The sequence below is a fragment of the Scyliorhinus torazame genome, chromosome 16 (assembly GCF_047496885.1).
Source record: "Scyliorhinus torazame isolate Kashiwa2021f chromosome 16, sScyTor2.1, whole genome shotgun sequence".
Lineage (NCBI taxonomy): Eukaryota > Metazoa > Chordata > Chondrichthyes > Carcharhiniformes > Scyliorhinidae > Scyliorhinus > Scyliorhinus torazame.
The window spans coordinates 86,929,242-86,940,336 of record NC_092722.1 but is presented as its reverse complement, the minus strand read 5'-3'; positions in this window follow the sequence as shown (position 1 = coordinate 86,940,336).

The window sequence follows — 11,095 nt, the reverse complement described above, 5'->3', positions numbered from 1 at the left end:
AGTGTGTATTTAACCCATCTTCGATGGACAAATGACCACAACATAGAACGTAGAACATAGAACAGGACAGAACAGGCCCTTCGGCCCTCGATGTTGAGCCGAGCCTTGTTCAAAACCAAGATCAAGCTATCCCACTCCCTGTCATTCTGGTGTGCTCCATGTGCCTATCCAATAACCGCTTGAAAGTTCCTAAATTGTCCGACTCCACTATCACAGCAGGCAATCCATTCCACACCCTAACCACTCTCTGAGCAAAGAACCTACCGCGGACATCCCTCCTATATCTCCCACCCTGAACCTTATAGTTATGCCCCCTTGTAACAGCTACATCCACGTGAGGAAATAGTCTCTGAACGTCCACTCTATCTTTCCCCTCATCATCTTATAAACCTCTATTAAGCCGCCTCTCATCCTCCTCCGCTCCAAAGAGAAAAGCCCGATCTCCCTCAACCTTTCCTCACAAGACCTATCCTGCAAACCAGGCAGCATCCTGGTAAATCTCCTTTGAACCCTTTCCAATGCTTCCACATCCTTCCTATAATGAGGAGACCAGAGCTGCACACAATACTCCAAATGTGGTCTCACCAGGGTCATGTACAGTTGCAGCATAACCTCATGGCTCTTAAACTCAAGCCCCCTGTTAATAAACGCAAACACACTATAGGCCTTCTTCACGGCTCTATCCACTTGAGTGGCAACCTTCAGAGATCTGTGGACATGAACCCCAAGATCTCTCTGTTCCTCTACATTCCTCAGAACCCTGCCGTTGACACTATAATCCGCATTCAAATTTTTCCGACCAAAATGAATCACCTTGCACTTAGAACATAGAAAATACAGCACAGAACAGGCCCTTTGGACCACGATATTGTGCCAAACCTTTGTCCTAGATTAATCATAGATTATCATTGAATTTACAGTGCAGAAGGAGGCCATCTGGCCCATTGAGTCTGCACCGGCTCTTGGAAAGAGCACCCCACCCAAACTCAACACCTCCACCCAACACTAAGGGCAATTTTGGACACTAAGGGCAATTTATCATGGCCAATCCACCTAACCTGCACATCTTTGGACTGTGGGAGGAAACCGGAGCACCCGGAGGAAACCCACGCAGACACGGGGAGGATGTGCAGACTCCGGACAGACAGTGACCCAAGCCGGAATCGAACCTGGGACCCTGGAGCTGTGAAGCAATTGTGCTATCCACAATGCTACCGTGCTGCCCTTAAGAACAAATAAATCTACACTATATCATTTTACCGTAATCCATGTACCTATCCAATAGCTGCTTGAAGGTCCCTAATGTTTCCGACTCAACTACTTCCACAGGCAGTGCATTCCATGCCCCCACTACTCTCTGGATAAAGAACCTACCTCTGACATCCCCCCTATATCTTCCACCATTCACCTTAAATTTATGTCCCCTTGTAATGGTTTGTTCCTGCCGGGGAAAAAGTCTCTGACTGTCTACTCTATCTATTCCCCTGATCATCTTATAAACCTCTATCAACTCGCCCCTCATCCTTCTCCGTTCTAATGAGAAAGGGCCTAGCACCCTCAACCTTTCATCGTAAGACCTACTCTCCATTCCAGGCAACATCCTGGTAAATCTCCTTTGCACCTTTTCCAAAGCTTCCACATCCTTCCTAAAATGAGGCGACCAGAACTGTACACAGTACTCCAAATGTGGCCTTACCAAAGTTTTGTACAGCTGCATCATCACCTCACGGCTCTTAAATTCAATCCCTCTGTTAATGAACGCTGGCACACCATAACTACTTATCAGGGTTAAACTCCATCTGCCATTTTTCGGCCCAGCTCTGCATCCTATCAATGTCTCTTTGCAGCCTACAACAGCCCTCCACCTCATCCACTACTCCACCAATCTTGGTGTCATCAACAAATTTACTGACCCACCCTTCAGCCCCCTCCTCCAAGTCATTGATAAAAATCACAAATAGCAGAGGACCCAGCACCGATCCCTGTGGTACACCGCTGGTAACTGTTCTCCAGCCTGAACATTTTCCATCTACCACCACCCTCTGTCTTCTATGTGATAGCCAGTTACTTATCCAATTGGCCAAATTTCCCTCTATCCCACACCTCCTTACTTTCTTCATGAGCCGACCATGGGGAACCTTATCAAACGCCTTACTAAAATCCACGTATACGACATCAACTGCTCTACCTTCATCTGCACACTTAGTTACCGCCTCAAAGAATTCAATCAAATTTGTGAGGCAAGACCTACCCTTCACGAATCCGTGTTGACTATCCCGGATTAAGCTGCATCTTTCCAAATGGTCATAAATTCTATCCTTCAGGACCTTTTCCAATATCTTACCGACCACCGAAGACTAACTGGCCTATAATTACCAGGGTCATTCCTATTCCCTTTCTTGAATAGAGGAACAACATTCGCCACTCTCCAGTTCTCTGGCACTATCCCCGTGGACAGTGAGGACCCAAAGATCAAAGCCAAAGGCTTTGCAATCTCATCCCTTGCCTCCCAAAGAATTAAAGGATATATCCCATCAGGCCCGGGGGACTTGTCGACTCTAACGTTTTTCAAAATTGCTACTACATCCTTCCTCAGAACATCTACCTCCTCCAGCCTACCCGCCTGTATCACACTCTCATCCTCAAAAACATGGCCCTTCTCCTTGGTGAACACTGAAGAAAAGTATTCATTCAATGCCTCTCCTATCTCTTCTGACTCCATGCACAAGTTCCCACTACTGTCCTTGACCAGCCCTAACCTCACCCTGGTCATTCTTTTATTTCTCACATAAGAGTAAAAAGCCTTGGGGTTTTCCTTGATCCAACCCGCCAAGGACTTCTCATGCCCCTTCCTAGCTCTGCTAAGCCCATTTTTAATGTCATTCCTTGCTACCTTGTGACCCTCAAGCGACCCAACTTGTTTTCTCATCCTTACATACGCTTCCTTTTTCCTCTTCACAAGACATTCAACCTTTTTTGTGAACCATGGTTCCCTCACATGGCCATTTCCTCCCTGCCTGACAGGGACATACCTAACAAGGACACGCAGTATTTGTTCCTTGAACAAGCTCCACTTTTCATTTGTGCCTTTCACTGACAGTTTCTGTTCCCATCTTATGCTCCCTAATTCTTGCCTAATCACATCATAATTACCCCTCCCCCAATTATAAACCTTGCCCTGCCGTATGGCCCTATCCCTCTCCATTGCAATAGTGAAAGACACCAAATTGTGGTCACTATTTCCAAAGTGCTCTCCCACGAACAAATCTAACACTTGGCCCGGTTCATTACCCATTACCAAATTCAATGTGGCCCCAAGCTCTTGTCGGCCTATCCACATATTGTGTCAGGATACCCTCCTGCACACACTGTACAAAAACTGCCCCATCCGAACTGTTCGACCTATAGAGGTTCCAATCAATATTTGGAAAGTTAAAGTCACCCATGACAACTACCCTGTGACCTCCACACCTATCCATAATCTGTTTTGCAATTTTTTCCTCCACATCTCTATTACTATTTGGGGGCCTATAAAAAACTCCTAACAACGTGACTGCTCCGTTCCTATTTTTAACTTCAGCCCATATTACTTTCTGCAGCCGTTAAACTATCCTTGATTAACAATGCTATTCCTCCACCATTTTTACCACCTTCCCTACTCTTACTGAAACATCTAAACCCCGGAACTTCCAACAACCATTCCTGTCCCTGTTCTAACCATGTCTCCGTAATGGCCACAACATCGTAGTCCCAAGTACCAATCCACGCTCCAAGTTCACCTACCTTATTCCGGATGCTCCTTGCATTGAAGTAGACACACTTCAACCCACCTTCCTGTCTACCGGTACACGCCTGCGACCTTGATACCCTCCTCAGTACCTCACTACTCTTGACACTGGCCTCTGGAACACAGCTCGTTTTCCCAGCCCCCTGACAAATTAGTTTAAACCCCCCCCCCGAAGAGCCGTAGCAAATTTCCCTCCCAGGATATTGGTGCCCCTCTGGTTCAGGTGCAAACCGTCCTGTCTGCACAGGTCCCACCTACCCCAGAATGTGCACCAATTATCCACGTACCTGAAACCCTCCCTCCTCCACCATCCCTGCAGCCACGTGTTTATCTGCACTCTCTCCCTGTTGCTCAACTCGCTGGCACGTGGCACCGGCAACAAACCAGAGATGACAGCATGGTTTGTCCTGGCTCTCAGCTTCCACCCTAGATCCCTAAATTCCTGCTTTAAATCCCCGTCCCTTCTCTTACCTATGTCGTTGGTACCGATGTGTACCACGACTTTTGACTGTTCCCCCTCCCCCTTAAGGATTCTGAAAACACGGTCCGAGACGTCATGAACCCTGGCACCCGGGAGGCAACATACCATCCGTGAGTCTCTTTCGCTGCCACAGAACCGTCTATCTGTCCCTCTAACTATCGAGTCCCCAATAACTATTGCTCTCCTGCCCTCCCTCCTTCCCTTCTGAGCCACAGGGACGGACTCAGTGCTGGAGATCCGTTCACCGTGGCTTACCCCTGGTAGGTCGTTCCCCTCCACAGAATCCAAAGCGGTATACCACAAGTTGCTTAATACAATAATATTTTATTACACACTCATAAAATTAATATTAGTCAATTACACACACAAAATAATCACACACACATACACTAATACACTAGAACGACCTTGGGCGGGATTCTCCCCTACCCGGCGGGGCGGGCCGTACCGGTGGCGAGGAGTGGCGTGAACCACTCCGGCGTCGGGCCGCCCGGAAGGTGCAGAATCCTCCGCACCTTCAGGGGCTAGGCTGGCACCGGCGGGGTTGGTGCCCCGCCAGCCGATGCCGAAGGGCTTGGCGCTGTTGCTCTTATTAGCCTTAGTTTTATTAGCTCTAATTCTGTCACCTTTGCTCACGAGTCGCCAGGTATCTTTCTGATACCGCCACGTGGTTCAAGCTCAAGTAATGATTAATAATGCAGCACACCGCTTAGTAAAAGTTAAATCAACGATCATTTATTATATACAGCAATAAATACTTATACAATAATCCTACTTCTAGACTATTACCTACCACTAAAGGCCAATTCTTAACTTTGGTGATGGCCCACCAGGTCAGGGAAACGAATGGTCTATCGAATTGGATCTGGCCTGCAGGATTCAAAAAGGCTGGTACGAGTCGATAGTCTGGAACACCTATCTGGTAGCGATCGCTGGAGTAACACTTACTTGTTTCTTCGTCGAAAGGGTCTCGAAGGTTGCGAGTAGGAGAAGAAGGGCCGATCTGAACTTGGCCCCTTATTTTTATAGTTCCCCGGGGCTTCCCGCCTCTCGGGGCGGACCTTGACCCTGGTTCCAAGTGACTGGACCTGGTCCCAATCACTGGGTTCGATATGCTCCAATAATGGGGCGATTTCTTGATCGGGGGGTGGTCGTCCACCTTTCTTTGTCTCAGCCACTGCTGGCGCCGAAAAGTCTGGATCGGCTTTATGTTGCTAATGTGTAGCAATTGTTCCCGGGGATGGCTGCTTACTATGCAGATGGCTGGGTTGATGTGCTGTTAATGGTTGTAGGTATCGGTCTGGGCCGACTTCCCCAGAGCCGAATACACTGTTTTGCCTGCAGCTGTCCGTTTGAGTCCTGTTGGCTAATTTTCCCATCAGCCTCTTTCGTTCGCCATTTTAGATCGGGGTTTGACCATTTTACTCGGGAATCAGTCATATTAGGTGGCTACATGCCCTCCTTGTGATCCTAACGCGAAGCGTGAAGGATCACATAAATTTTGTTCTTTCCATTCCCTGACCGGGGGGGACACCTCCTACATGGCCTCTGCTCTGACCCTAGCTATGCACACCATTTTTTTACCTAAACAATTCTAAGGGCGCTATGTCAGGCAAGGACATGCATTTACAAAATAACAAACTTGGAACCTCTAATTTTACCTAAATACACAATACTCACTAAACATTGCATTATCCTATCTTCCTAAAACATACAACAACAATCAGAACATTTAATATACTCTTTCCTGTCTTGGCAGTCAAGCTCAGGATCATACATTTTTTTTTGTTCATGAAAAGTTTTGTACATCTTTTTATTTACAGTAATAACGCAAGTGCATGCTCTTTATTATTTTGTTATAGGTCGCGGGGGTCGGGGGTCTGGTCATAACCGAATATAGGGGATCGGATCCGATACACCGGGGTTCGAGCGCGGTAGGCTCTCCTTCTCCATTTGCGGAGGCGCATAGTCTGCACTACACAGCAGAGTATCGCCAACGCTAACAGTGCTTCAATCACGTAGGACAGGGAGTACCAGGTTATGAACCTGGCACACCAGGAAGATGCAGTGTCGCTGGTGACTGGGCTTTGGGTACTGCGGGGCAGTGATACATTAAGGGCAGGGAGGTTTGAAGTAATGGGGTCCGCGTTCCCGCGCAACCAATTGTCCATAAAAAGAGCGTTGAGCATGATGAAAGAAGTCCTCATGGCTGTCCTGGCTGTCCTCTTTCCTTTTCCTTCTCGTGTTCTTTGTTTTCTCCTGTCCTGGAGCCTCTGGAGTTCTGTAAAAACAAGCATAGTATCTGTAACTACCTTGGTTTAATATCCGGTATGTTAGTGTGTCTGTCCTTTTGGGGCCAATTATTCCCTTATAATTGGTCACTTAGTGTGACTCCCTCATTTTTTTTTTCCAAAAACAAATTTTAGGACACGGCACACCTCCCAATGCCGGACCAGTGCTGAGTTATCATCCAAATGTTCCTGGATGTAAATAGCATATGGCAGCAACCTAAAGGTCGCCTCAACAAATAAAACTTTTTGAAATGAAAAATGCCAAATGAGGTGCGTATGGGCCGCGACGGGTAAGATTTGGATGGAGTCCCCGGGTAGGACGGCTACCAATGCCGTATCTCCCCTACCCGAGCGTGTTTGACCAACGGGGGGGTCCCCAGGCAGGGCGGGTCTCACGCCGTTTCTCCACTGCCTGAGCAACCGACAACAACGGGCAGAAATGTAGTCATCGTGGTGTGGTTGCTACAGTGATTCTATCCTTGAATCACAAGAGCAGCTACGATCGGGCGTCTGGTACCCGAACAGGTATCAGCTGAAGTGTCTGCAGACAAGCTAGTTCCGCTGAACAAGCGTCTGGTCTGTTGACCAGGTATCTGTAGATGCGTTGGTACCGCTGAACAAGCGGCTGGAAAAAAAAATTCTCCTGTCGGACGAACAACACAAAACAAACGTACGAACAACATACAACATCCTGCAGGTTCCATCAGGAAGGACAACACTTCTCCCAAGCGGTTCCTTTAAACATCCTGTGGACACCTCAGGTCTCTGTTGCAAACAGGGTCGCAAAGGGGTTGGCGGCTTGGGAGTCAGACTCAAGGTCGTCCCCTTCTCCCGGGTGCCAAACTCTGCAGTGAATTAGGGCTGAAAGGGCTGCTTGGTGTGAGTTGGGGTTGCTTTCGTCGTTGCGGACGAGTCTGTAGGAGTTGTCGCGGTGCCAATGAGTTGTGTGGGGACAAAGTCGGGGTCGTCCGTGTGGTTCGGTGGTCGGTGGTGGGATTTGTTTAGAAAAGTGATCATGAAGGGATCACTGGGATCGTAGTCGGAGTCGCTGGGTGTGGGTCCGGTTGCATGGGGATAGTAGGGAGGCGTGCTGTGGCTATCGTCCAAGTCACAAGTCGCTATCTCTGCTGTTGCAGTCTGTGGGTGTTCCGGGGCGGAGTGTAGATTTTTGGGGTGGAGTCGAGGGCGAGTCTGTGGCTGGGCTGGATGTGGTGGGGGTTGGTCGGGTTACGTTGGCTGTGGGCGGGGTGTGGTCTGCTGCGTCAAGCATGACGTGGTGGGTGTAGTTTGACTGTGTTCCATAAGCCTTTAACTGGTTTGTATGAAACCACGCTTTCTTACCATTTGGGTATTTAATTTTGTATACCGATGGGCTTACTTTATCCGGAATGGAGTACGGACCCGAGTATTTTGGAGACAGGAATGTGCTGGGGTTATACACAGACAACATCACTTGTTGTCCTATATCATACTCCGTTGCATGCACTGCCTTATCAAAACAGGCCTTGCTCTGTTTCTTTTTGGTGCCCAATTTAACTGCGGCTGCTAACTGAGCCGTTTTTACATTAGCAACTAATTGCTCCACGGCTTTCTCGGGGGTGAGGGCCGTAACTTCAGGGCTGGTCAGGTCTAAACCGAACAAGTATTCTGCCCCTTTCATGGGGCGTCCGGTCATAAGAGTGTGTGGGGTGTAACCTGTGGAGGTGGAAACAGTGTTAGGCAAAAACATCAGCGCAAAAGGGAGGACTGAGTCCCAAGTGGTGTTGTTCTGCTGGACCATTTTCGGAGGGTGGTTTTTAGGGTCCGATTCATGCGCTCCACTATACCACTCGGCTGTGGGTGGTACGCAATGTGGAATTTTTGGGTAATGCCAAATATTGTGAGGGCTTTGAAAACAGCGCGAGAGGTGAGTGAGCCGGGACAGTGAAAACAGCGCGAGAGGTGAGTGAGCCGGGACTCTGAAAACAACGCGAGAGGTGAGTGAGCCAGGACTCTGAAAACAGCGCGGGAGCTGAGGGAGCCGGGACTTTGAAAAGAGCGCGAGAGGTGAGTGAGCCGGGACAGTGAAAACAGCCCGGGAGGTGAGTGAGCCAGGACTCTGAAAACAGTGCGGGAGCTGAGTGAGCCGGGACTTTGAAAACAGCGCGGGAGCTGAGGGAGCCAGGACTCTGAAAACAGCGCGAGAGCTGAGTGAGCCAGGACTTTGAAAACAGCGCGGGAGCTGAGTGAGCCGGGACAGTGAAAACAGCGCGGGAGATTTAAAAAGTGCGTGAGCTGCGAGTCGGAGCGGAGATTTTAAAAGATCGCGGTCTAGTTTCGGGAGCCGTTTGGAGGAGGAGGAGCAGTCTCTGTCAGGGAGAGAACCTGAGAACATCTAAGACATTCAGAGGGTAAGAACGTAAGTAAGTGATTTTTACTCATTTTTGCTTTTATACCTTTTTCAAATTGTGTGTGTCGGGGGGAAACTGAAGTGACATCACAGAAAAGCTGTGGCCTGAGTGGCTGGTTGGGAATCTACACTAAATTTAAAAAATTAAGCATTGGTAACTAATTAAACATAATTACTTAATTATAATTTAGAGGGATATCTAAGCCAGAGATCGGAGAGTACTATATTTAGCTTTCGCATTTCTATTAGAAATCTAGTGCTAGGAAACAGATAGTTAACAGTAACTTTGAAATTTCTTTTTTAAATATTAAAAAAAAAATTATATTTAAATTTTAATTAATTGACGCAATGTCAGTTAGAGGGGTGCAGTGCTCTGACTGTGAGATGTGGCAGGTCCGGGAGGCTTCCAGCGTCCCAGATGGCTTCATCTGCAGAAAGTGCACCCAACTGGAGCTCCTCACAGACCGCATGGTTCGGTTGGAGCAGCAATTGGATGCACTGAGGAGCACGCAGGTGGCGGAAAGCGTCATAGATCGCAGTTATGTAAATGTGGTCACACCCAAGGTGCAGGCAGAGAAATGGGTGACCACCAGAAAGGGCAGGCAGTCAGTGCAGGAATCCCCTGTGGTTGTCCCCCTCTCGAACAGGTATACCCCTTTGAATACTGTCGGGGGGGATAGCCTATCAGGGGAAAACAGCAGCAGCCAGAGCAGTGGCACCACGGCTGGCTCTGATGTTCAGAAGGGAGGGTCAAAGCGCAGAAGAGTAATAGTAATAGGGGACTCTATAGTCAGGGGCACAGATAGGCGCTTCTGTGGACGTGAAAGAGACTCCAGGATGGTATGTTGCCTCCCTGGTGCCAGGGTCCATAATGTCTCCGAACGGGTAGAGGGCATCCTGAAGGGGGAGGGCAAACAGGCAGAGGTCGTTGTACATATTGGTACTAACGACATAGGCAGGAAGGGGCATGAGGTCCTGCAGCAGGAGTTCAGGGAGCTAGGCAGAAAGTTAAAAGACAGGACCTCGAGGGTTGTAATCTCGGGATTACTCCCTGTGTCACGTGCCAGTGAGGCTAGAAATAGGAAGATAGAGCAGCTAAACACGTGGCTAAACAGCTGGTGTAGGAGGGAGGGGTTCCATTATCTGGACCACTGGGAGCTCTTCCGGGGCAGGTGTGACCTGTATAAGAAGGACGGGTTGCATCTAAACCGGAGAGGTATAAATATCCTGGCCGCGAGGTTTGCTAGTGTCACACGGGAGGGTTTAAACTAGTATGGCAGGGGGGTGGGCACGGGAGCAATAGGTCAGAAGGTGAGAGCATTTAGGGAGAACTAGGGAATAGGGACAGTGTGGTTCTGAGGCAGAGCAGACAGGGAGAAGTTGCTGAACACAGCGGGTCTGGTGGCCTGAAGTGCATATGTTTTAATGCAAGAAGTATTACGGGTAAGGCAGATGAATTTAGAGCTTGGATTAGTACTTGGAACTATGATGTTGTTGCCATTACAGAGACCTGGTTGAGGGAAGGGCAGGATTGGCAGCTAAACGTTCCAGGATTTAGATGTTTCAGGCGGGATAGAGGGGGATGTAAAAGGAGAGGCGGAGGTGCGCTACTGGTTTGGGAGAATATCACAGCTGTACTGCAGGAGGACACCTCAGAGGGCAGTGAGGCTATATGGGTAGCGATCAGGAATAAGAAGGGTGCAGTCACAATGTTGGGGGTTTACTACAGGCCTCCCAACAGCCAGCGGGAGATAGAGGAGCAGATAGGTAGACAGATTTTGGAAAAGAGTAAAAACAACAGGGTTGTGGTGATGGGAGACTTCAACTTCCCCAATATTGACTGGGACTCACTTAGTGCCAGGGGCTTAGATGGGGCGGAGTTTGTAAGGAGCATCCAGGAGGGCTTCTTAAAACAATATGTAGACAGTCCAACTAGGGAAGGGGAGGTACTGGACCTGGTATTGGTGAATGAGCCCGGCCAGGTGGTAGATGTTTCAGTAGGGGAGCATTTCGGTAACAGTGACCACAATTCAGTAAGTTTTAAAGTACTGGTGGACAAGGATAAGAGTGGTCCTAGGATGAATGTGCTAAATAGGGGGAAGGCTAATTATAACAATATTAGGCGGGAACTGAAGAACATAGATTGG